The sequence below is a fragment of the Podarcis pityusensis genome (assembly GCF_964106645.2).
Source record: "Podarcis pityusensis genome assembly, chromosome: 3".
Classification (NCBI taxonomy): Eukaryota; Metazoa; Chordata; class Lepidosauria; order Squamata; family Lacertidae; genus Podarcis; species Podarcis pityusensis.
Window position 1 is genome coordinate 115147577 of NC_138026.1, and position 23610 is coordinate 115171186.

The following is a 23610-nucleotide window of genomic DNA, read 5'->3' on the forward strand; positions in this document are numbered from 1 at the left end:
GGAAAATGCAAGATTTTTGTTAGACAAGAAGGTGTTGTTCCCTTTTGGGAAGGTTGACTAGCTGACAAGGCTTCTGGGAGTGACGATGAAGAAAGATCCTGTCTCACAGGAAAATTGCTTCAGGATTCAGAAACGTCCGAATCTTCTTCTGGGTGGATAAACGATGCCTACCTAAGGGAACAGGTAAACAGGGTGAAGATATTCTGAAATATGAGAGGTTAGGATTCCCCCGCTCCCTGCAATATGATAGGCTTGCTGCTGGTGAAGAGGGAGGGAGCCAGCTTACCATAAGCAGCAGTAGATCTTTGATGGATCCTGAGGGCATGGCCCCCACAACTTTTCCTCCCTGTAACACGCCTTCCGATTTCTGCATACTCCATCTGCACATTTTTTATTCCTGGCCTGGTTAAGACCTGGGGGTGTTTAAAAAAACAAGAGGAACATTGTGATTAAGGGCAGGCCTTCCCAAGCTGAAACACTCTTCCCATATTGTCATGGAATCATAGAGCGGTAGAGGTGAAAGGGGAGCCCCAAGGCTCATCTAGTCCATCTAGTTCAGCCTGGAAACCAGGCATTATGAGGAAGGGTTGAGGGAGTTGGGTATGTTTAGCCTGGAGAAGATAAGTCTGAGAAGCAATATGCTGTCCAAATCTCTAAAGGGCTGTCTCATGGGAAATGGAGCAAGCTTGCTTTCTCCTGCCCTGGGTGGTAGGACTCCAACCAACGGCTTCAAGTTACAAGAAATGAAATTCTGGCTGAGCATTAGGAAGAACTTTCTGATGGTAAGAGCTGTTCCACACTGGAACCGACTCCCTCAGAATGTGGTGGACTCCCCTTCAGGGAAGGTTTCTAAACTGAGGTTGGGTGGCCATCTGTCAGATTCTTTAGCTGTGGCTTCAGTATTGATGTGGGCTATACTTAGATGACTCTTGCGGCTCCTTTCCAACTCAGACTATGCAATCAAAACAGCCAAGAATTCCCCCCACCCCACAGGGCTGATGTTTCTTCCTCTCCCACCTGTAGGCTGAAGACGGGTGGTCCCCAAACATCTTACCTGGCAATAGAAGGAAGATAACAAAAGACAGAAGGAGGGTGATCTTCATGGCTGAATCTCAGAGCTTCCGGAGCCTCACTGTTTCCAGAAAATGGGGAAGAGAGGGAATGACGAAGGAGGAGTAATGTGGGAGAAGGTCATGTGGCTTTTGCATATTCTCTGCTGGGAACAGCAGCACTGAAATCTGAGCACGTGTGTGGGGGGCGGCAACAAACTGTTCCCACTCTTTAAGAGGAGTGTTGTTCAGGGCTTCATCCAGGCTGGAATAAGAGAGTTACAGTGTTGCTCAGGCCTTGCTCTCTGTGGTGTTTTAGCAACGGGTGCAGGTTCTGTGTTTCTGTGTCTGTCTGTCTGTCTGTCTGTCTCTCTCTCTCTGTGTGTGTGGCGAAAGAAAGAGGTCAGGTACAAAGGACTCTTCCCTTTCCATTCACCTGAGCTTTAAACATGAGCAATAGAGGGCTCATGTTTGGGTCTGGCTTCTAAGAGGGTGGTTGTTGTGGTTCCGGTGAATGGGAAATTTGGGGAGAGGGGAAGCTCTCATTTTGCTCTTCATTTCATCTTGGGGGAAAAAAAATATTGTGAAAATATATCAGCAATTTTTTCTTTGTGATCTTGCTTAATATACATCTCCCACCCTGCAGGACTTTCTCGATGGCCTGGTGTAAACATTGCACAGAACAGTGTTTTTTCATGTCTTTGCATGGCATAGTTCTTACCCTAGCAAAATTTCAACAGAGAGCACATCTCTTGCAAATAAAAGTACTTTCAGTGAGAGCCTAGAAATCCCTTACTTTTTCGTGATTTAACTGTTTTGTTTAAGTGTAGTATTATGCAGCCAGCAGTTTACATGTAACAGTCCTATCTGTTGCTCATCATAATCCAGAGGGCCACACACTAGGCTCTCCCAATTTAATTAACCTTTTAATTAGAGTAATTGGTTGTTTGCTTATTAAAAATTCATACAATCCTGAACTGTACTGGTATTTGTAACCTCTGTTCTTTCAAAACTGCTGGATCTCAAATTGTTTTTCTTTTTGCTGCAGGTACTGTAGCATCATGGTTTTGGCCACTTAAAGTGAGTTTCAAGGTTACAGAATAATAGAATCACAGATTTATAGAGCCAAAAGGGACCACAAGAGTCATCTAGTTCAACCCTTTGCAATGTAGGAATCTCTCACCCAACATGGGGCTCAAACCCACGACCCCGAGATTAAAGGGTTACATCCAAGGACTAAGTGTCTGTTGACCCAGCTGATTTTGCTCTGCCGGCCCCTTCCTCCTGACACATTACGCATTTGAGCTATTAGCGTAGCTGATTTTTTTCTTGAAATGTCTTTCTCTTATGTCCATTAAAAACCATGCATTTTAGCAGCAATACTGTTGAAGTCTTGTCTGCTTGTTTTGAAGAAGGTAGTCTGTGGGGGAGATCTTTCTGAGCACATCTATGGTTGGGTGGGGGTTAAAGAAGTCAGACTGATGCAAAAATGCAGAGGACCAGACTGAAGACTGGAGAATGTGGAACTGATATAGACAGTTATTTGCCTGACCCTCAGCAGATGGCAGCTGTGGTCTCAAACATTTTGAAGGTACCATGAAAAATCTATAATAATAATAATAATAATAATAATAATAATAATAATAAAAAAAGTTTTTGAACTGTTTTTAAGACTTCTGACATGGTTTGCCATGCGCCTTGATTTTCCAGAGTGCCTCTGGAAAATTTGCCATGTGCCTCTGGATATTCCAGAGATTTTCAGCCAATCAGCTGCCGTATTCTGGCCATGTCCAGGGAATTCCAAGTGTAGGGCAACCCTGTAGCTGCTACAGAGAATGCGAGGTAGCTTAGAAGTAAAAAACTAAGAGCAGCTTATATGGGAACTGAATAAATTTGGACACATTTGCCTGACCCGCAGCAGATGGCAGCTGTAGTCTCAAAAATTTTGAAGGTATCATGCAAAATCGCAAATAATAACAATAATAAAATGAGGAGGTATGGTAGAAGTAAACAACTAAGAACAGTTTATATGGGAACTAAAGAAATTCGGACAGATCTAGGAGGGGTCTTTGAATTTATTTATTGCATAAAATTCATATACTGCTTGATTGTAGAAAACCTCAAAGCAGCCAATTCTCGTGCGACTCCATTACCTGAAGGTAGAGAAGCAAAACATATTCTCAGCTCCTCGTTACTGAAAACAGAGGGAGCAAGTACAATGACATAAATGTATTTACTGTTCTCAATGTCGTGCGACATGAATGGGCGACATGATGCCCGACTTCCCTCTCGCAGGCTAGGCATGAGAAGCAGGTTCAAAATCCTAACTCAGCCATGTGGTTAACTGGGCAATATTTGAGCTACATTTACTGAAAAGTAAGTCGCTCTCCCTCCTAGTTCTGCAGGGTTGGTGAACATTTCCCACCTTTCCAGCTCCAGCCTAGCCACTGACCGCCCCCTCTCCATGGTAAAGGTGGAATGGGACATTTTGGGGTGTCTTGGCTTCCCATGCGCACCAACGGCCCTGGGAGGGGGCTGGTGTGGGGTGTAATAATTTGTTATTATTTTTTTATCATAATCATAATTTATTATTTATACCCTGCCCACCTGGCTGGGTTTCCCCAGCTAAATATAATATGTTTAAGTTGAAGAATGACAATGGGAGAGTGTGGTAGATCACTGCCAGTTTTTGATATGTGGCAACCTGTTGGACGTTGGATGTGCCTGCTTTAGGCCATCATTCACCAGCCAAGGACTCTGCAGTTGCAAGACCACAATTCCACACCCCCCTGACCACTGACCATGCTGGCTGGGTTTGATGGGAATTGATGGGATCTCTTACGGAAGTGTGCAGCAGACTTTGTCTGGCAGGCATTTCCCGACTCTTTTCCAGGCAGTCATGCACCTCTCCAGCATGCACTTCCCTTTGGCTTTGTCACATTCCTCCTTCGATTGTGGTGGGGAAGATGGGGAAGATGGTTTAGAAGCGTAAGCTTAAGGCAAGAAAGAAAAACATTGGTTCGCTTCGAGTTAGGGCTCCTTGCCAGCTACAGCGTTCTAAGTCCGTTCTCTGCTTTCTGCAGCCAATCAGAAGCTGCGCTTTGGTTTCCAAATGTTTTGGAAGTCGAACAGACTTCCCAAACAGATTCCGTTCGACTTCCAAAATATGACTGTATAAATGTCGATCTGTATAATACTCACTCTCAAAAACAAGATATCTGGTTCTTTTACTTTAAAAAAATAGAAAGAAATGGTTGGTTCAATCTCTCTGAAAAAGGTTTATGGCATCTGTCCAAGATTATGAGCTTTTAGCATCTGAAATAATTTAAATTTCCTTTGTTTGAATTTAAGATTTCATTTGAAACCATGCTCTTTTCCACAAGCTACAACATGACGGAAACGTTAAGAAATAAAACCAAATCATTTTTTAAAACAAAATAATAAAACTTTCTCTTTTAACCCTCCACTCCCCTCCCAAAAGTGGAAGGTTCATTAGGCGCGAGTGATCATGCTCTTCTGAAGTTTACTATACAGCGGAAAGGAGCAGCCAAGCATACTAGGACTCAATTTCTTGACTTTAAGAAAGCCGACTTCATAAAACTTAGGGAAGTGCTGGGTGAGATCCCATGGACAGTAATACTAAAAGGAAAGGGAGTTCATGATGGCTGGGAGTTTGTTAAGAGGGAGATAGTAAAAGCACAAAGTCAGGCAATACCAATGAGACGGAAACATGGAAGGTGCCTAAAGAAGCCAGGGTGGCTATCTAAAGAACTTTTAACTGAGTTAAGATTAAAAAAGGATGTGTACAAAAAATGGAAAAGGGGGGAAACCACCAAAGAGGAATTCAAACAAATAGCCAGCACGTGTAGACACAAAGTCAGAAAAGCTAAAGCACAGAATGAACTCAGGCTTGCTAGAGAGGTTAAAAGCAACAAAAAAGGCTTTTATGGGTATGTTCGTAGCAAAAGGAAGAACAAAGAAACAGTGGGGTCACTCAGAGGAGAAGATGGTGAAATGCAAACAGGGGACACAGAAAGGGCTGAACTCCTCAATGCCTTCTTTGCCTCAGTCTTCTCCGATAAAGAAAACAATGCCCGACCTGAAGAATTTGGAGCAAATGATTCAGCAAAGGAAACACAGCCCAGAATAACTAAGGAGATAGTACAAGAATACTTGGCTAGTTTAGATGTATTCAAGTCTCCAGGGCCAGATGAACTGCATCCAAGAGTATTAAAAGAACTGGCAGATGTGATCTCAGAACCACTGGCAGTCATCTTTGAGAATTCCTGGAGAACAGGCGAAGTCCCGGCAGACTGGAGGAGGGCAAATGTTGTCCCTATTTTCAAAAAGGGGAAAAGAGAGGACCCAAATAATTACCGCCCAGTCAGGCTGACATCAATACCAGGGAAGATTCTGGAGCAGATCATTAAGCAAACAGTCTGTGAGCACCTAGAAAGGAATGCTGTGATCACCAATAGTCAGCATGGACTTATTTCTGAAAAATAAGTCATGTCAGACTAACCTGATCTCGTTTTTTGACAGAATTACAAGTCTGGTAGATGAAGGGAATGCAGTGGATGTAGCCTACCTTGATTTCAGCAAGGCATTTGACAAGGTGCCTCATGATATTCTTGTAAAGAAGCTGGTAAAATGCGGTCTTGACTATGCTACCACTCAGTGGATTTGTAACTGGCTGACTGACCGAACCCAAAGGGTGCTCATCAATGGTTCCTCTTCATCCTGGAGAAGAGTGACTAGTGGGGTGCCACAGGGTTCTGTCTTGGGCCCGGTCTTATTCAACATCTTTATCAACGACTTGGATGATGGACTCAAGGGCATCCTAATCAAATTTGCAGATGACACCAAACTGGGAGGGGTGGCTAACACCCCAGAGGACAGGATCACACTTCAAAATGACCTTGACAGATTAGAGAACTGGGCCAAAACAAACAAGATGAATTTTAACAGGGAGAAATGTAAAGTATTGCACTTGGGCAAAAAAAATGAGAGGCACAAATACAAGATAGGTGACACCTGGCTTGAGAGCAGTACATGTGAAAAGGATCTAGGAGTCTTGGTTGACCACAAACTTGACATGAGCCAACAGTGTGACGCGGCAGCTAAAAAAGCCAATGCAATTCTGGGCTGCATCAATAGGAGTATAGCATCTAGATCAAGGGAAGTAATAGTGCCACTGTATTCTGCTCTGGTCAGACCTCACCTGGACTACTGTGTCCAGTTCTGGGCACCACAGTTCAAGAAGGACACTGACAAACTGGAACGTGTCCAGAGGAGGGCAACCAAAATGGTTAAAGGCCTGGAAACAATGCCTTATGAGGAACGGCTAAGGGAGCTGGGCATGTTTAGCCTGGAGAAGAGGAGGTTAAGGGGTGATATGATAGCCATGTTCAAATATATAAAAGGATGTCACATAGAGGAGGGAGAAAGGTTGTTTTCTGCTGCTCCAGAGAAGCGGACACGGAGCAATGGATCCAAACTACAAGAAAGAAGATTCCACCTAAACATTAGGAAGAACTTCCTGACAGTAAGAGCTGTTTGACAGTGGAATTTGCTGCCAAGGAGTGTGGTGGAGTCTCCTTCTTTGGAGGTCTTTAAGCAGAGGCTTGACAACCATATGTCAGGAGTGCTCTGATGGTGTTTCCTGCTTGGCAGGGGGTTGGACTCGATGGCCCTTGTGGTCTCTTCCAACTCTATGATTCTATGATTCTATGAAAAAAACCCACCCTCACCCTAATATTTATAATATTTTTTGTGCATGCAAGACAGAGCAAACAACACTGTTTCTGGGAACTTTGCCATTGTTAAGAAAACCCCTTCCCCATTACAGCAGCATTGCTGGCTATTTCAGTGCCTGCCACAATCTAAGCATACTCTGTACAATACCTGAATCCCTTAGCAGGAAAAGGGAAGAAAAGAGGAAAAAAACAGAGATCAAGTAGGAGAACTTCATGTCTGCTTCGATTTGCTGGAAATTCTGAGATCGCACAGAGGAGGGACAGAAGGTGCTCCTTATTTATAGGTTGTCAAACAACAGCAGCCCCTAGAGGGAAAGAGGAGGAGGATTTGAGGTACAGTCATGTAAAGCAGAGGTGGGGCCACATTCCCTTCTGAATGACTTTCCGGGGGCCACAAGCCAGGGCTGAGTAGGGGCAGAAACAGTTATGAGACCCCCGAGCCATCTGAAGTCAGCTCTGTATAGGGAAGCTTTGAAATGTTTCCTTTTTGTTGTTGTTTAGTGATTTAGTCGTGTCCGACTCTTTGTGACCCCACGGACCAGAGCATGCCAGGCACTCCTGTCTTCCACTGCCTACCAACTCATGTTGGTAGCTTTGAGAACACTGTCCAACAATCTTGTCCTCTGTTGTCCAATTCTCCTTGTGCCCTCAATCTTTCTGAACATCAGGGTCTTTTCCAGGGAGTCTTCTCTTCTCATGAGGTGGCCAAAGTCTTGGAGCCTCAGCTTCAGGATCTATCCTTCCAGTGAGCACTCAGAGCTGATTTCCTTCTGAATGGCTCGGTTTGATCTTCTTGCAGTCCAAGAAGATGGCAGAAAGTGAGGAGGAATTAAAGAACCTTTTAATGAGGGTGAAAGAGGAGAGCGCAAAATATGGTCTGAAGCTCAACATCAAAAAAACTAAGATCATGGCCACAGGTCCCATCACCTCCTGGTGAAGATCACTGCAGATGGTGACAGTCAGCAGTCATGAAATTAAAAGACGCCTGCTTCTTGGGGGAAAAGCAATGACAAACCTAGACAGCATCTTAAAAAGCAGAGACATCACCTTGCCAACAAAAGTCCATATAGTATAAGCTATGGTTTTCCCAGTAGTGATGTTTGGAAGTGAGAGCTGGACCATAAAGAAGGCTGATCACCGAAGAATTGATACTTTTGAATTATGGTGCTGGAGGAGACTCTTGAGAGTCCCATGGACTGCAAGAAGATCAAACCTATCTATTCTGAAGGAAATCAGCCCTGAGTGCTCACTGGAAGGACAGATCCTGAAGCTGAGGCTCCAATACTTTGGCCACCTCATGAGAAGGGAAGACTCCCTGGAAAAGACCCTGATGTTGGGAAAGACTGAGGGCAGAAGGAGAAGGGGACGACAGAGGATAAGATGGTTGGACAGTGTTCTTGAAGCTACAAACATGAGTTTGACCAAACTGTGGGGGGCAATGGAAGACAGGAGCGCCTGGTGTGCTCTGGTCCATGGGGTTACGAAGAGTCAGACATGAGTAAACGACTAAACAACAACAACTGCAGCCCAACACCCTGTGGGCAAGTTGAATTATGTGCTTCAGGATTTGATTTAAGGCCCTGCCCATAGATGGCAATCTGTAAACATCCCATGAGGAAGCCACTACTAATAGACCATGACATTCAGGATAAGGTCTCAGAGATAAGGTGTTCTTTTCAATGTCTGCATATATATGTGTTTGCATGTGTGTGTTTGTGTATTCAAGCATGTTGTTCCTGATCAGTTGAAGACATTTTGGGAGGAAGCCCATTTAGTAGATTTTTACCCATTTGGAATAAAACCCCTTTGGCCTAAAGAGTTTCGGAAGGAGGCTGCAAGGGCTGGTGCTCTGGGGCCCCCAGGTGAGGCACACCTGTCCACATGGTCTGAGTGGGCACTAGCCACCCTCCCTCACAGGACCACAACCAAACAGGTGGGCAAGCAGGGGACAAAAGCAGAGTTCACCTGCCAGGTTACTCACTCAGTAAGAGCAGCTCGAAAGGGAAGCACTTGATGAGGTGGACAAATGGCAGCATATATTATGACCTGCCACCATTCCTTCAGGAATTGCAGGGAAGAAAACATGCCTGCCCCTGTGTTCCATCTTGGGGTAGAATAAAGGGGTATGGCTGTAAATCTGAAATGGGTAAGCAGAGGTGGGGCCACATTCCCTTCTGAATGACTTTCTGGGGGCCGCAAGCCAGGGCTGGGTAGGGGCAGAAACAGTTATGAGACCCCCGAGCCATCTGGAGTCAGCTCTGTATAGGGAAGTTTTGAAATGTTTCCTTTTTGTTGTTGTTTAGTCATTTAGTCGTGTCCGACTCTTCGTGATCCCATGGACCAGAGCACGTCAGGCACTCCTCTGTTTTCTACTGCCTACCAACTCATGTTGGTAGCTTTGATAACACTGTCCAACCATCTCATCCTCTGTCGTCCAATTCTTCTTGTGCCCTCAATGTTTCCCAACATCAGGGTCTTTTCCAGGGAGTCTTCTCTTCTCATGAGGTGGCCAAAGTATTGGAGCCTCAGCTTCACAATCTGTCCTTCCAGTGAGCACTCAGGGCTGATTTCCTTCAGAATGGATAGGTTTGATTTTCTTGCAGTCCAAGAAGATGGCAGAAAGTGAGGAGGAATTAAAGAACCTTTTAATGAGGGTGAAAGAGGAGAGCGCACAATATGGTCTGAAGCTCAACATCAAAAAAACTAAGATCATGGCCACTGGTCCCATCACCTCCTGGCAAAAAGAAGGATAAGAAATGGAGGCAGTGAGAAATTTTACTTTCTTCAGTTCCATGATCACTGCAGATGGTGACAGCAGTCATGAAATTAAAAATGCCTGCCTCTTGGGAGAAAAACAATGACAAACCTAGACAGCATGTTAAACAGCAGAGACATCACCCTGCCGACAAAGGTCCGTATAGTTAAAGCTGGGGACAAAAGCAGAGTTCACCTGCCTGGTTACTCACTCAGGAAGAGCAGCTCGAAAGAGAAACACTTGATGAGATGGACAAATGGGAGCATATATTATGACTTGCCACCATTCCTTCAGGAATTGCAGGGAAGAAAACATGCCTGCCCCTGTGTACCATCTTGGGGTAGAATAGTGGGGAGTGGCTGTAAATCTGAAATGGGTTTTAAGGCAGGCTGCACTTCAGTGGTTGAGTACAATGTTTGTATGAGGGAAAGGCCCTAAGTTCGCCCTCTGTGTCTGCAGGTAGGGGTCAGATGAGACTCCCGTTTGAAAATCTGGAGAGTTGATACTAGTCCAAGTAAGACAATACTTGTAAGGAATGATAAAGTTGCTTTCATTCACATAAAGATACAGGTAAAGGTAAAAGGTAAGGGACCCCTGGAGGGTTAAGTCAGGTCAAAGGCGACTATGGGGTCCCATCACCTCCTGGCAAAGATCATTGCAAATGGTGACAGACAGCAGTCACGAAATTAAAAGATGCCTGCTTCTTGGGAGAAAAGCAATGACAAACCTAGACAGCATCTTAAAAAGCAGAGACATCACCTTGCTGACAAAGGTCCATATAGTTAAAGCTGTGGTTTTCCCAGTAGTGATGTATGGAAGTGAGAGCTGGACCATAAAGAAGGCTGATCGCTGAAGAATTCATGCTTTTGAATTATGGTGCTGGAGGAGACTCTTGAGAGTTCCATGGATTGCAAGAAGATCAAACCTCTCCATTCTGAGGGTACAAGGAGAAGGGGACGACAGAGGATGAGATGGTTGGACAGTGTTCTTGAAGCTACAAACATGAGTTTGACCAAACTGCGGGGGGCAATGGAAGACAGGAGTGCCTGGTGTGCTCTGGTCCATGGGGTCATGAAGAGTCAGACATGACTAAACGACTAAACAACAAAACAGCCCAACACCTTGTGGCCAAGTTGAATTATGTGCTTCAAGACTTGATTTAAGGCCCTGCCCATAGATGGCAATCTGTAAACATCCCATGAGGAAGCCACTACTAATAGACCATGATATTCAGGATAAGGTCTCAGAGATAAGGTGTTCTTTTCAATGTCTGCGTATATATGTATTTGCATGTGTGTGTTTGTGTATTCAAGCATGTTGTTCCTGATCAGTTGAAGACATTTTGGGAGAAGCCCATTTACTAGATTTTTACCCATTTGGAATAAAACCCATTTGGCCTAAAGAGTTTTGGAAGAAGGCTGCCAGGGCTGGTGCTCTGGGGCCCCCAGGTGAGGCACACCTGTCCACACTGTCTGAGTGGGCACTAGCCACCCTCCCTCATAGGACCACAACCAAACAGGTGGCCAAGTAGGGGACGAAAGGAGAGTTCACCTGCCAGGTTACTCAGTAAGAGCAGCTTGATAGGGAAGCACTTGATGAGGTGGACAAATGGGAGCATATATTATGACCTGCCACCAATCCTTCAGGAATTGCAGGGAAGAAAACATGCCTGCCCCTGTGTACCATTTTGGGGTAGAATAGTGGGGAATGGCTGTAAAGCTGAAATGGGTTTTAAGGCAGGCTGCAGTTCAGTGGTAGAGTACAATGTTTGTATGAGGGAAAGGTCCTAAGTTCGCCCTCTGTGTCTGCAGGTAGATGAGACTCCCATTTGAAAATCTGGAGAGTTGATACTAGTCCAAGTAAGACAATACTTGTAAGAAATGATTAAGTCACTTTTTCACTCAAGGTTCCAGCTGCTGAAAACCTCAGGCATAATGTTGCTTTCATTCACATAAAGATTTAGGTAAAGGTAAAAGGTGAGGGACCCCTGGAGGGTTAAGTCAGGTCAAAGGCGACTATGGGGTTGCGGCGCTCATTTCGCTTTCAGGCTGAGGAAGCCGGCGTTTGTCCACAGACAGGTTTCCAGGTCATGTGGTCAGCATGAGAAGACCACTTCTGGCAAGATGGGACACTGTGACGGAAGCCAGATTGTACGGAAACGCCATTTACCTTCCCACCGCAGTGGTACCTATTTATCTACTTGCACTGACATGCTTTCAAAAGACTAGGTTGGCAGGAGCTGGGACAGAGCAACTGGAGTTCACCCTGTTGTGGGGATTTGAACTGCCAGCCTTCTGATCGGCAAGCCCACAGTGCCACCTACGTCCATGTGATAAAGATACAAGACTACAGTTACTAGGCAGCCTCAGACATAAATTTTGCTTTGTTTTTTAGTAACGGGTGTGGGTTCTGTGTGTCTATGTCTGTATGTTTGTCTCTCTCTGTGTGTGTGTGGAGAAAGCAAGAGGTCAGGTACAATGGACTCTTCCCTCCCCATCCCACTGAGTTCATATTCTGTTGCAATAGAGCAATAGGATAGGCTTCTAAGAGGGTGGTTGTGGTTCCGGAGAATGGGAAATTCGAGGAGAGGGGAAGCTCTCATTTTGCTCTTCATTTCATCGTGGGGGGAAAAAAATCTTGTGAAAATATATCAGCATTTTCCTGTTTGTGATCTTGCTTAATATACACCACCCACCCTGCAGGAATATCTCCACGGCCTGGTCTAAATACTGAAGAGAATGTTGGTTTTCATGTTTTTGCGTGGCATAGTTCTTACGCTAGCAAAGTTTTGACAGAGAGCACATCACCTGCAAATAAAAGTCGTATACTTCCTTGTACTTTCAGTGATTGTATAGAAATCTTCTAATTTTTTGTTTTTTAACTATTGTTTAAGTGTAGTATTATGCAGCCAACTGGTGACAGTCCACCACAGGCTAGGCGCTCCCAATTTAATTAACTTTTTAATCAGAGTAATTGGTTGTTTCCTTATTAAAAATTGATAAAATCCTGACCTGTACTGGTATTTATAACCTCTGTTCTTCACATTTAAGATGGTATGTGAACTTTAAAAGAGCAAAGGGCTTGTTAACAAGAAAACATGATGTTTCTAGACTCTTAATGCTTTTGCTCTTGGCACTGTCAATAAAAATCAACTCATTCTGAATTTCTTTAATGGCTTCCATTATCTTTCACATGTTGTTGTTTAGTCGTTTAGTCGTGTCTGACTCTTCGTGACGCCATGGAAGAGAGCACCCCAGGCACTCCTGTCTTCCACTGCCTCCCGCAGTTTGGTCAAACTCATGCTGGTAGCTTCGAGAACACTGTCCAACCATCTCGTCCTCTGTCGTCCCCTTCTCCTTGTGCCCTCAATCTTTCCCAACATCAGGGTCTTTTCCAGGGAATCTTCTCTTCTCATGAGGTGGCCAAAGTATTGGAGCCTCAGCTTCACGATCTGTCCTTCCAGGGAGCACTCAAGAGCTATTACTGAAGAATTAGATGTGGGATTCATCTATTGCTAAGGCTTTGCAATCATGACACCTTACTCAAGACAGTCTTCCTCAGCCTGGTGCAACGCAGGTATTTTGGATGGCAGCTCCCACGATTCTTGACTTTTGGCAATACTAGTTGGAGTTGATGGAAGCTGGAGTCCACAAACACCTGGAAGCCCCCAAACTAGGGTGGATGAATATGCGAGATTCTTTTTTTCTGGTCATAAGAACCAGGCTGAGGGCCTTCTCGGTAGTGGTGCCTGACCTATGGAATGCCCTCCCATCAGTTGTCAAGGAAATGAACAACTATCTGACTTTTAGAAGAGATCTGAAGGTAGTCTGTTGGCTGTCCTGGAAGGACAGCCAGCAAGCAGAACGCGCTGAGTTCGAAAATACTGAAGTGTTTCAGTCAGCCCTAGGGAGTTTGTTGTACTTGTCCCAGTGGAGCAGACCTGATATAGCGTTTACTGTCAATCTGCTCAGCAGGGAAGCTTCAAACCCTAGTATGCAAGCCTGGAATCGCATCAAGAGAGTTTTGAAGTATTTGCAGGAAACCAAAGATTTTTGTCTTAGGTTGCCGGCACAAGGAGAAGTCAAACTGACTTGTTTTGTGGACTCAGATTGGGCTAATCTTGAGGATCGCAAGTCTGTGTCTGGCCTAGTGGTGAAGTTTGGGAACTCAGTAGTTGGATGGAGGTCCATGGAGGAAAGTCTTATAGCGCTCTCATCCACTGAGGCTGAGTTCAGTGCTCTTTCAGAGGTGTGCAGAGAAGTAGAGTTCTATGCTTGCTTAGTGCAGGAACTTTGCGGAGTGGCTTGTCAACCGATACGTGTTTTCGAGGACAATCAACCATGCCTGCGTCTGGCAGAGTCAGGTCAGTTCAAGGCTAGAACTAAACACCTAGACATTCGCTTTCGGAATGTGTGCCAGAGTGTTCAGGAGGGATTAGTTGCGCTGAAGTATTGTCCCTCTGCCAAGAACCTAGCTGATGGGTTCACGAAGCCACTCTCCTTCCAAAGACATGGGGAGTTTTGCAAAGGTCTGGGTTTGGGACGACCAAGGGTCGATTCTCCCCTCAGGCGTGAGACAAGAGGGGGTGTTGGGTGTAGTGAAGGGTTAACCTTCTGTGCCTCAAGCCTGAGAGGAGGCGCGTACAAGGGAAGTACGCCAGGACGTGACGAAAGCAGCTTGGAATGCTGTGAGCTGAGTGAAGATCGAAAGCAGTTTGTTGCGTAGCTGCAAGCAGAAGGACACAGAGAAGATGCAGCTTGAATCAGATGGAAGTTGGAGTTTGTAAATACACTACTTTTGTTTCCAATAAAGAGATATTAGGACAGAAGAAACGTCTGGACTTATTTACTGCCCTTTTGACACAGACGCTGTGTAATTCTGCTAATTGCTTTACGATCTACAGAGGCTCCCAGGGGAAGCGTGGCTGGGCGCCGAACAATAAAGCAATAAATCTACCGAACACAGTCCTGTATTGGGAAGCTTTTGATGCTTTATTATGTTTTAATTTGTTTTGGAAGTCGCCCAGAATGAATGAGTAAACCAGCCAGCCAGAAGAGTGGGGTATAAATAATAAATTCTCCTCCTCCTCCTCCTCCTCCTCTTCCCATTTTTGTCTACATTTCCCTGTAATCTATGTATTTTTGGAACACATTATTTGGTTTAACGGAAGCATCAAGTGCACCAAGTAAGCATTCCAACACTAGGATCCTATGAAAACCTGGAGGCTAGAGACAGATCAAAATGTATTTAATGTATTTTTAACCTTCTGTTGGAAGCTGCCCAGAGTGGCTGGGGAAACCCAGCCGGATAGGCGAGGTAGAAAATAATAATAATAATGATAATGATAATAATAATAATAATAATAATAATAATAATAGTTACTTCAGATTCCCACAAGGGATTCTCTCCATAACGAGCAAGACGTATTCAGGGAATGTGAGAAGCCTAATGTTGCTTCACCTTGGGAACAGTGAGTTTGTGTATGTGATCACTTCAGGAAGCAGAACGAGTTAGGCACCCGTGGCGACATGACTGTGTTACCAGCAGATCCTAAGTTCACAGAAGGAAATGGTGAGAAAACTATATATAAAAAGGGGGGTTCAGGTTCAGTCCCCAGTGTCTCTCCAGGTAGGAAAAGCTGGACAGTTATTACCAGTCAAAGTAGACAATACCAAAATAGACAGAAGAAAGCATTGTTTTGGGATATGTATAAGGAAGAGCCATATGTTCATATGTTGCCTCATTTCCAGGCCCTGTCTAGGAAAATAAGGAACTATAGGAGAACATATAGTTTCAAGGTTACAGAGTCATAGAATCACAGATTTATAGAGCCAAAACGAACCACAAGAGTCATCTAGTCCAGCCCTTTGCAATGTAGGAATCTCTCACCCAAGGTGGGGCTCAAACCCACGACCCCGAGGGTTACATCCAAGGACTAAGGGTCTGTTGACCCTGCTGGTTTTGCTCTGTCGGCCCCTTCCTCCTGACACATTACGCATTTGAGCCATTAGCGTAGCTGATTTTATGTTGAATTGCCTTTCTCTTCTGTCCATTAAAAACCATGCATTTCATCATCTAGACTCTTGAAGTCTTGTCTGCCTGTTTTGAAGAAGGTAGTTTGTGGGGGAGATCTTTCTGAGCACATCTATGCGTGGGGTGTGTGTGTAAAGAAGTCAAATTGATGCAAAAATGCAGAGGACCAGACTGAAGACTGGAAAAATGAGGAACCAATATAGACAGATTTGCCTGACCCCCAGCAGATGGCAGCTGCAGTCTCAAACATTTTGAAGGTATCATGAAACATCTATAATAATAATAATAATAATAATAATAATAATAATAATAATTGAACTTTTTGAGCTATTTTTAAGACTTCTGACATGGGTTGCCATGTGCCTTGATTTTCCTGGATGTTCCAGTGATTTTCATCCAGACAATGCTTCCAGCTGCTGTATTCTGGCCATGTCCAGGGAATTCTGAATGCAGGGCAACTCTATAGCTGCTACAGAGAATGCGAGGTAGCTTAGAAGTAAAAAACTAAGAGCAGTTTATATGGGAACTGAAGAAATTTGGTCAGATTTGCCTGACCCTCAGCAGATGGCAGCTGTAGTCTCAAACGTTTTGAAGGTACCTTTCAAAATCTCAAATAACAACAATAATAAAATGACGAGGTATAGTAAAAATGCTCTGGCGTGCTCTGGTCCATGGGGTCATGAAGAGTCGGACACGACTAAACGACTAAATAACAATGGTAGAAATAAACAAGTAAGAGCAGTTTATATGCTAACTGAGGAAATTCGGACAGATCTAGGAGGGGTCTTTGAATTTATTTATTGCATAAAATTCATATACTGCTTGATTGTAGAAAACCTCAAAGCAGTCAACTCTCGTGCGACTCCGTTACCTGAAGGCAGAGAAGCAAAACATATTCTCAGCTCCTTGTTACTGAAAACAGAGGGAGCAAGAACAATGACATAAATGTATTTACTGTTCTGAATGTCGTGTGACATGAACAGGCGACAAGATGCCCGACTTCCCTGTCGCAGGCTATGAGAAGCAGGTTCAAAATCCTAACTCAGCCATGTGGTTAACTGGGCAATATTTGTTTAAGCCTGCATTTTTCAGACTCTCTGTGCTAAAGAGCTTGCTTGGCCTCTGCCTCTGATGAACCTCGTCATTATTTTGCAGTGATCATGGATGTCAAGAACCCACCACAATTGCCAAAGGGGCATCTGGAGCAACTAGAGGGCTTCCTTCACCAGCTACATCCGCATGCCACACCGCCTGCCATTTCGAACGACATCATTCTCATAGTTTTGTGAGTGCTAGAATACATATGAGCAAGACTCTCTGTGTTCCATCTAAAATAAATGCACCTGCCCAACCATTTGGCAAAACTGAATATGCCTTTTAGAAGAAGAAGAAGAAGAAGAAGAAGAAGAGGGAGGAGCGGTGAGCAAGCTATGACCCTGAGGTCTTGCCCTCAATCACTCAAAATCGTATTCAAGCACTGCTGCGGCTCCTAAAACTTAATGGGGCATTGCATGCAGTCATAAGGTCTAGAAATCCTTTTAAAATGCTGGCTAATAGCACATCTTGTGATTTTTCTATGGTGCTCTGATCCCAAACAGAGGCCAGCAGAGGTTGACAGAGCTAGATGGAGGAAGAAGAAGAGTTTGGATTTGATATCCCGCCTTTCACTCCCCTTCAGGAGTCTCAAAGCGGCTAACATTCTCCTTTCCCTTCCTCCCCCACAACAAACACTCTGTGAGGTGAGTGGGGCTGAGAGACTTCAAAGAAGTGTGACTGGCCCAAGGTCACCCAGCAGCTGCATGTGGAGGAGCGGAGACGCGAACCCGGTTCCCCAGATTAGGAGACTACCGCTCTTAACCACTACACCACACTGGCTCTGCTGTATCCAACCTGGAGCAATGGAGATTTGGGTTATAGCCTTAGCTATTCAACAGATGCTGCGTGTAACAGAATATTGTAATGCAAGCCTTGCCAGCATAGCCAATGCCTTGGGGGTAGAGATCCCAGTATGTTTTGAGGGGAGACACTAAGGACTCACCTACACAGCTGCAAATAAAACGTTTTAAAGTACACTATACAAACGCGACACTAGATGGTAAAAGTCAGCTATGCAAAATTCACTGCATTTTTCAATTTTTTTAAAAAAAGCATTTTCACAGCGTTTTTTATACGTGTACAGATTTCACCAAAAATAAATATTCTGAGAGAATATGCTCAACAATTTGTTCAAAAATTGTTATTGTTTTTTATCATAATCATAATTTATTAGTTATACCCCACTCATCTGGCTGGGTTTCCCCAGCTAAATATAATATGTTGAAGTTGAAGAATGACAATGGGAGAGTGTGGTAGATCACTGCCAGTTTTTGATATTGCATGGTGGGTGGCAACCTGTTGGACGTTGGATGTGCCTGCTTTAGGCCATCTTTCACCAACCAAGGACCCTGCAGTTGCAGGACCACAATTCCACACCCCCCTGACCACTGACCATGCTGGCTGGGTTTGATGGGAATTGTAGTGGAAGACTGGCAACATCTACCTCAGGGAGTTCCCACGGATGTATGCAGCATTTGCGGTGCGGTGGGCATGTCCCGATGATTCTTTTCTGGTCGGGCATGCACCTCTCCAGCATGCACTTCCTTTTGAATTTTTCACATTCCTCCTTTGATTGTGGTGGGGAAGATGGTTTAGAAGCGTAAGCTTAAGGCAAGAAAGAAAAACATTGGTTCACTTCGAGTTAGGGCTCCTTGCCAGCTACAGCGTTCTAAGCCCGTTCTCTGCTTTCTGCAGCCAATCAGAAGCCGCGCTTTGGTTTCCGAATGTTTTGGAAGTTGAACGGACTTCCCAGACAGATTCCGCTCGACATCCAAAGTACGACTGTATAAATGTCCAAGGGTCGATCTTTATAATACTCACTCTCAAAAAGAAGATATCTGGTTATTTTACTTTTAAAAAATAGAAAGAAATTCTTGGTTCAATCTCCCTGAAAAAGGTTTATGGCATCTGTCCAAGATTATGAGCTTTTAGCACCTGAAATAATTTAAATTTCCTTTGTTTGAATTTAAGATTTCATTTGAAACCATGCTCTTTTCCACAAGCCACAACATGACGGAAATGTTAAGAAATAAAACCAAATCATTTTTTTAAACAAAATAATAAAACTTTCTCTTTTAACCCTCCACTCCCCCCCCCAAAAAAACACCCTCACCCTAATATTTATAATATTTTTTGTGCGTGCAAGACAGAGCAAACAGCACTGTTTCTGGGAACTTTGCCATTGGTAAGAAAACTCCTTCCCCGTTATAGCAGCGTTGCTGGCTATTTCAGTGCCTGCCACAATCTAAGCAAACTCTGTACAATACCTGAATCCCTTAGCAGGAAGAGGGAAGAAAAGAGAAAAAAAACAGAGATCAAGTAGGAGAACTTCATGTCTCCTTCTATTTGCTGAAAATTCTGAGATCGCACAGAGGAGGGACAGAAGGTGCTCCTTATTTATAGGTTGTCGAACAACAGCAGCCCCTAGAGGGAAAGAGGAGGAGGAGTTTGAGGTACAGTCATGTAAAGCAGAGGTTGGGCCACATTCCCTTCTGAATGACTTTCTGGGGGCCGCAAGCCAGGGCTGAGTAGGGGCAGAAACAGTTATGAGACCCCCGAGCCATCTGAAGTCAGCTCTGTATAGGGAAGTTTTGAAATGTTTCCTTTTAGTTGTTGTTTAGTCATTTAGTCGTGTCTGACTCTTTGTGACCCCATGGACCAGAGCATGCCAGGCACTCCTGTTTTCCACTGCCTACCAACTCATGTTGGTAGCTTTGAGAACACTGTCCAACCATCTCGTCCTCTGTCATCCAATTCTCCTTGTGCCCTCAATCTTTCTGAACATCAGGGTCTTTTCCAGGGAGTCTTCTCTTCTCATGAGGTGGCCAAAGTCTTGGAGCCTCAGCTTCAGGATCTGTCCTTCCAGTGAGCACTCAGAGCTGATTTCCTTCTGAATGGCTCGGTTTGATCTTCTTGCAGTCCAAGAAGATGGCAGAAAGTGAGGAGGAATTAAAGAACCTTTTAATGAGGGTGAAAGAGGAGAGCGCAAAATATGGTCTGAAGCTCAACATCAAAAAAACTAAGATCATGGCCACAGGTCCCATCACCTCCTGGTGAAGATCACTGCAGATGGTGACAGTCAGCAGTCATGAAATTAAAAGACGCCTGCTTCTTGGGGGAAAAGCAATGACAAACCTAGACAGCATCTTAAAAAGCAGAGACATCACCTTGCCAACAAAAGTCCATATAGTATAAGCTATGGTTTTCCCAGTAGTGATGTTTGGAAGTGAGAGCTGGACCATAAAGAAGGCTGATCACCGAAGAATTGATACTTTTGAATTATGGTGCTGGAGGAGACTCTTGAGAGTCCCATGGACTGCAAGAAGATCAAACCTATCTATTCTGAAGGAAATCAGCCCTGAGTGCTCACTGGAAGGGCAGATCCTGAAGCTGAGGCTCCAATACTTTGGCCACCTCATGAGAAGAGAAGACTCTCTGGAAAAGACCCTGATGTTGGGAAAGACTGAGGGCAGAAGGAGAAGGGGACGAAAGAGGATAAGATGGTTGGACAGTGTTCTTGAAGCTACAAACATGAGTTTGACCAAACTGTGGGGGGCAATGGAAGACAGGAGCGCCTGGTGTGCTCTGGTCCATGGGGTTACGAAGAGTCAGACATGAGTAAACGACTAAACAACAACAACTGCAGCCCAACACCCTGTGGGCAAGTTGAATTATGTGCTTCAGGATTTGATTTAAGGCCCTGCCCATAGATGGCAATCTGTAAACATCCCATGAGGAAGCCACTACTAATAGACCATGACATTCAGGATAAGGTCTCAGAGATAAGGTGTTCTTTTCAATGTCTGCATATATATGTGTTTGCATGTGTGTGTTTGTGTATTCAAGCATGTTGTTCCTGATCAGTTGAAGACATTTTGGGAGGAAGCCCATTTAGTAGATTTTTACCCATTTGGAATAAAACCCCTTTGGCCTAAAGAGTTTCGGAAGGAGGCTGCAAGGGCTGGTGCTCTGGGGCCCCCAGGTGAGGCACACCTGTCCACATGGTCTGAGTGGGCACTAGCCACCCTCCCTCACAGGACCACAACCAAACAGGTGGGCAAGCAGGGGACAAAAGCAGAGTTCACCTGCCAGGTTACTCACTCAGTAAGAGCAGCTCGAAAGGGAAGCACTTGATGAGGTGGACAAATGGCAGCATATATTATGACCTGCCACCATTCCTTCAGGAATTGCAGGGAAGAAAACATGCCTGCCCCTGTGTTCCATCTTGGGGTAGAATAAAGGGGTATGGCTGTAAATCTGAAATGGGTAAGCAGAGGTGGGGCCACATTCCCTTCTGAATGACTTTCTGGGGGCCGCAAGCCAGGGCTGGGTAGGGGCAGAAACAGTTATGAGACCCCCGAGCCATCTGGAGTCAGCTCTGTATAGGGAAGTTTTGAAATGTTTCCTTTTTGTTGTTGTTTAGTCATTTAGTCGTGTCCGACTCTTTGTGACCCCATGGACCAGAGCACGTCAGGCACTCCTCTGTTTTCTACTGCCTACCAACTCATGTTGGTAGCTTTGATAACACTGTCCAACCATCTCATCCTCTGTCGTCCAATTCTTCTTGTGCCCTCAATGTTTCCCAACATCAGGGTCTTTTCCAGGGAGTCTTCTCTTCTCATGAGGTGGCCAAAGTATTGGAGCCTCAGCTTCACAATCTGTCCTTCCAGTGAGCACTCAGGGCTGATTTCCTTCAGAATGGATAGGTTTGATTTTCTTGCAGTCCAAGAAGATGGCAGAAAGTGAGGAGGAATTAAAGAACCTTTTAATGAGGGTGAAAGAGGAGAGCGCACAATATGGTCTGAAGCTCAACATCAAAAAAACTAAGATCATGGCCACTGGTCCCATCACCTCCTGGCAAAAAGAAGGATAAGAAATGGAGGCAGTGAGAAATTTTACTTTCTTCAGTTCCATGATCACTGCAGATGGTGACAGCAGTCATGAAATTAAAAATGCCTGCCTCTTGGGAGAAAAACAATGACAAACCTAGACAGCATCTTAAACAGCAGAGACATCACCCTGCCGACAAAGGTCCGTATAGTTAAAGCTGGGGACAAAAGCAGAGTTCACCTGCCTGGTTACTCACTCAGGAAGAGCAGCTCGAAAGAGAAACACTTGATGAGATGGACAAATGGGAGCATATATTATGACTTGCCACCATTCCTTCAGGAATTGCAGGGAAGAAAACATGCCTGCCCCTGTGTACCATCTTGGGGTAGAATAGTGGGGAATGGCTGTAAATCTGAAATGGATTTTAAGGCAGGCTGCACTTCAGTGGTTGAGTACAATGTTTGTATGAGGGAAAGGCCCTAAGTTCGCCCTCTGTGTCTGCAGGTAGGGGTCAGATGAGACTCCTGTTTGAAAATCTGGAGAGTTGATACTAGTCCAAGTAAGACAATACTTGTAAGAAATGATAAAGTTGCTTTCATTCACATAAAGATACAGGTAAAGGTAAAAGGTAAGGGACCCCTGGAGGGTTAAGTCAGGTTGCGGCGCTCATTTCGCTTTCAGGCCGAGGGAGCTGGCATTTGTCCACAGACAGGTTTCTGGGTGATGTGGCCAGCACGAGAAAACCACTTCTGGCAAAATGGGACACTGTGACGGAAGCCAGATTGTATGGAAACGCCATACAATCTTCCCACCTTCCCACCGCAGTGGTACCTATTTATCTACTTCCACTGACATGCTTTCAAATGGCTAGGTTGGCTAGGTTGGCAGGAGCTGGGACAGAGCCACAGGAGCTCACCCCGTCGGGGGGATTCGATCTGCCAGCCTTCTGATCGGCAAGCCCATGGTGCCACCTATGTCCCTGTGATAAAGATATAAGGCTACAGTTACGAGGCAGCCTCAGACATAAATTTTGCTTTGTGTTTTAGCAACGGGTGCGGGTTCTGTGTGTTTGTGTCTGTATGTCTCTCTCTCTCTCTCTCTCTGTGTGTGTGTGTGTGTGTGTGGAGAAAGCAAGAGGTCAGGTACAATGGACTCTTCCCTCCCCATCCCACTGAGTTCATATTCTGTTGCAATAGAGGGATCAGGTTTGGGACTGGCTTCTAAGAGGGTGGTTGTTGTGGTTCCAGAGAGTGGGAAATTCGAGGAGAGGGGAAGCTGTCATTTTGCTCTTTCATTGTGGGGGAAAAAAATCTTGTGAAAATATATCAGCATTTCTCTGTGATCTTGCTTAATATACACCACCCACCCTGCAGGAACATCTCCACGGCCTGATCTAAATATCGACGAGAATGTTGGCTTTTTCATGTTTTTGCGTGACATAGTTCTTAAGCTAGCAAAGTTTCGACAGAGAGCACATCTCCTGCAAGTAAAAGTGGTATACTTCCTTGTACTTTCAGTGATTGTATAGAAATCTTCTAATTTTTTGTGTTTTAACTATTGTTTAAGTGTAGTATTATGCAGCCAACTGTTTACTGGTAACTGTCCACCACAGGCTAGGCGCTCCCAATTTAATTAACTTTTTAATCAGAGTAATTGGTTGTTTCCTTATTAAAATTTGATAAAATGCTGACCTGTACTGGTATTTATAACCTCTGTTCTTCACATTTAAGATGGTATGTGAACTTTAAAATGGGTTTGTTAACAACAAGAAAACATGATGTTTCTAGATTCTTAATGCTTTTGCTCTTGGCACTGTCAATAAAAATCAACTCATTCTGAAATTTTTTAATGGCTTCCATAATCTTTCACATGTTGTTGTTGTTTAGTCGTTTAGTCATGTCTGACTCTTCGTGACCCCATGGAAGAGAGCACGCCAGGCACTCCTGTCTTCCACTGCCTCCCGCAGTTTGGTCAAACTCATGCTGGTAGCTTCGATAACACTGTCCAACCATCTCGTCCTCTGTCGTCCCCTTCTCCTTGTGCCCTCCATCTTTCCCAACATCAGGGTCTTTTACAGGGAATCTTCTCTTCT

At 44.6% G+C, this 23610-nt stretch overlaps 3 long non-coding RNA genes across 4 annotated transcripts in view; all 3 read right to left on the reverse strand.

Moving 5' to 3' along the window:
* Positions 1 to 6: 6 nt before the first annotated feature.
* On the reverse strand, positions 7 to 1272 carry LOC308474677. 2 transcript variants are annotated; one of them, XR_013984818.1, is made up of 3 exons: positions 1055 to 1272; positions 287 to 413; positions 7 to 203 (listed from the first exon to the last, which is right to left on the reverse strand). It is a non-coding gene; the product is annotated as an uncharacterized lncRNA (long non-coding RNA). The 2 variants fall into 2 exon arrangements; XR_013984819.1 differs by having other exon boundaries at positions 7 to 171; positions 1055 to 1248.
* Positions 1273 to 3113: 1841 nt separating this feature from the next.
* The window catches only part of LOC308474722, a 50696-nt gene continuing 30199 nt past the window's right edge, over positions 3114 to 23610 (reverse strand). The window contains exon 2 of the long non-coding RNA XR_013984895.1: positions 3114 to 3202. This is a non-coding gene — a long non-coding RNA (uncharacterized lncRNA). The remainder of the gene's footprint in view (positions 3203 to 23610) is intronic.
* On the reverse strand, positions 16313 to 18230 carry LOC308474780. The gene is made up of 2 exons (XR_013984955.1): positions 18133 to 18230; positions 16313 to 16464 (listed from the first exon to the last, which is right to left on the reverse strand). It is a non-coding gene; the product is annotated as an uncharacterized lncRNA (long non-coding RNA).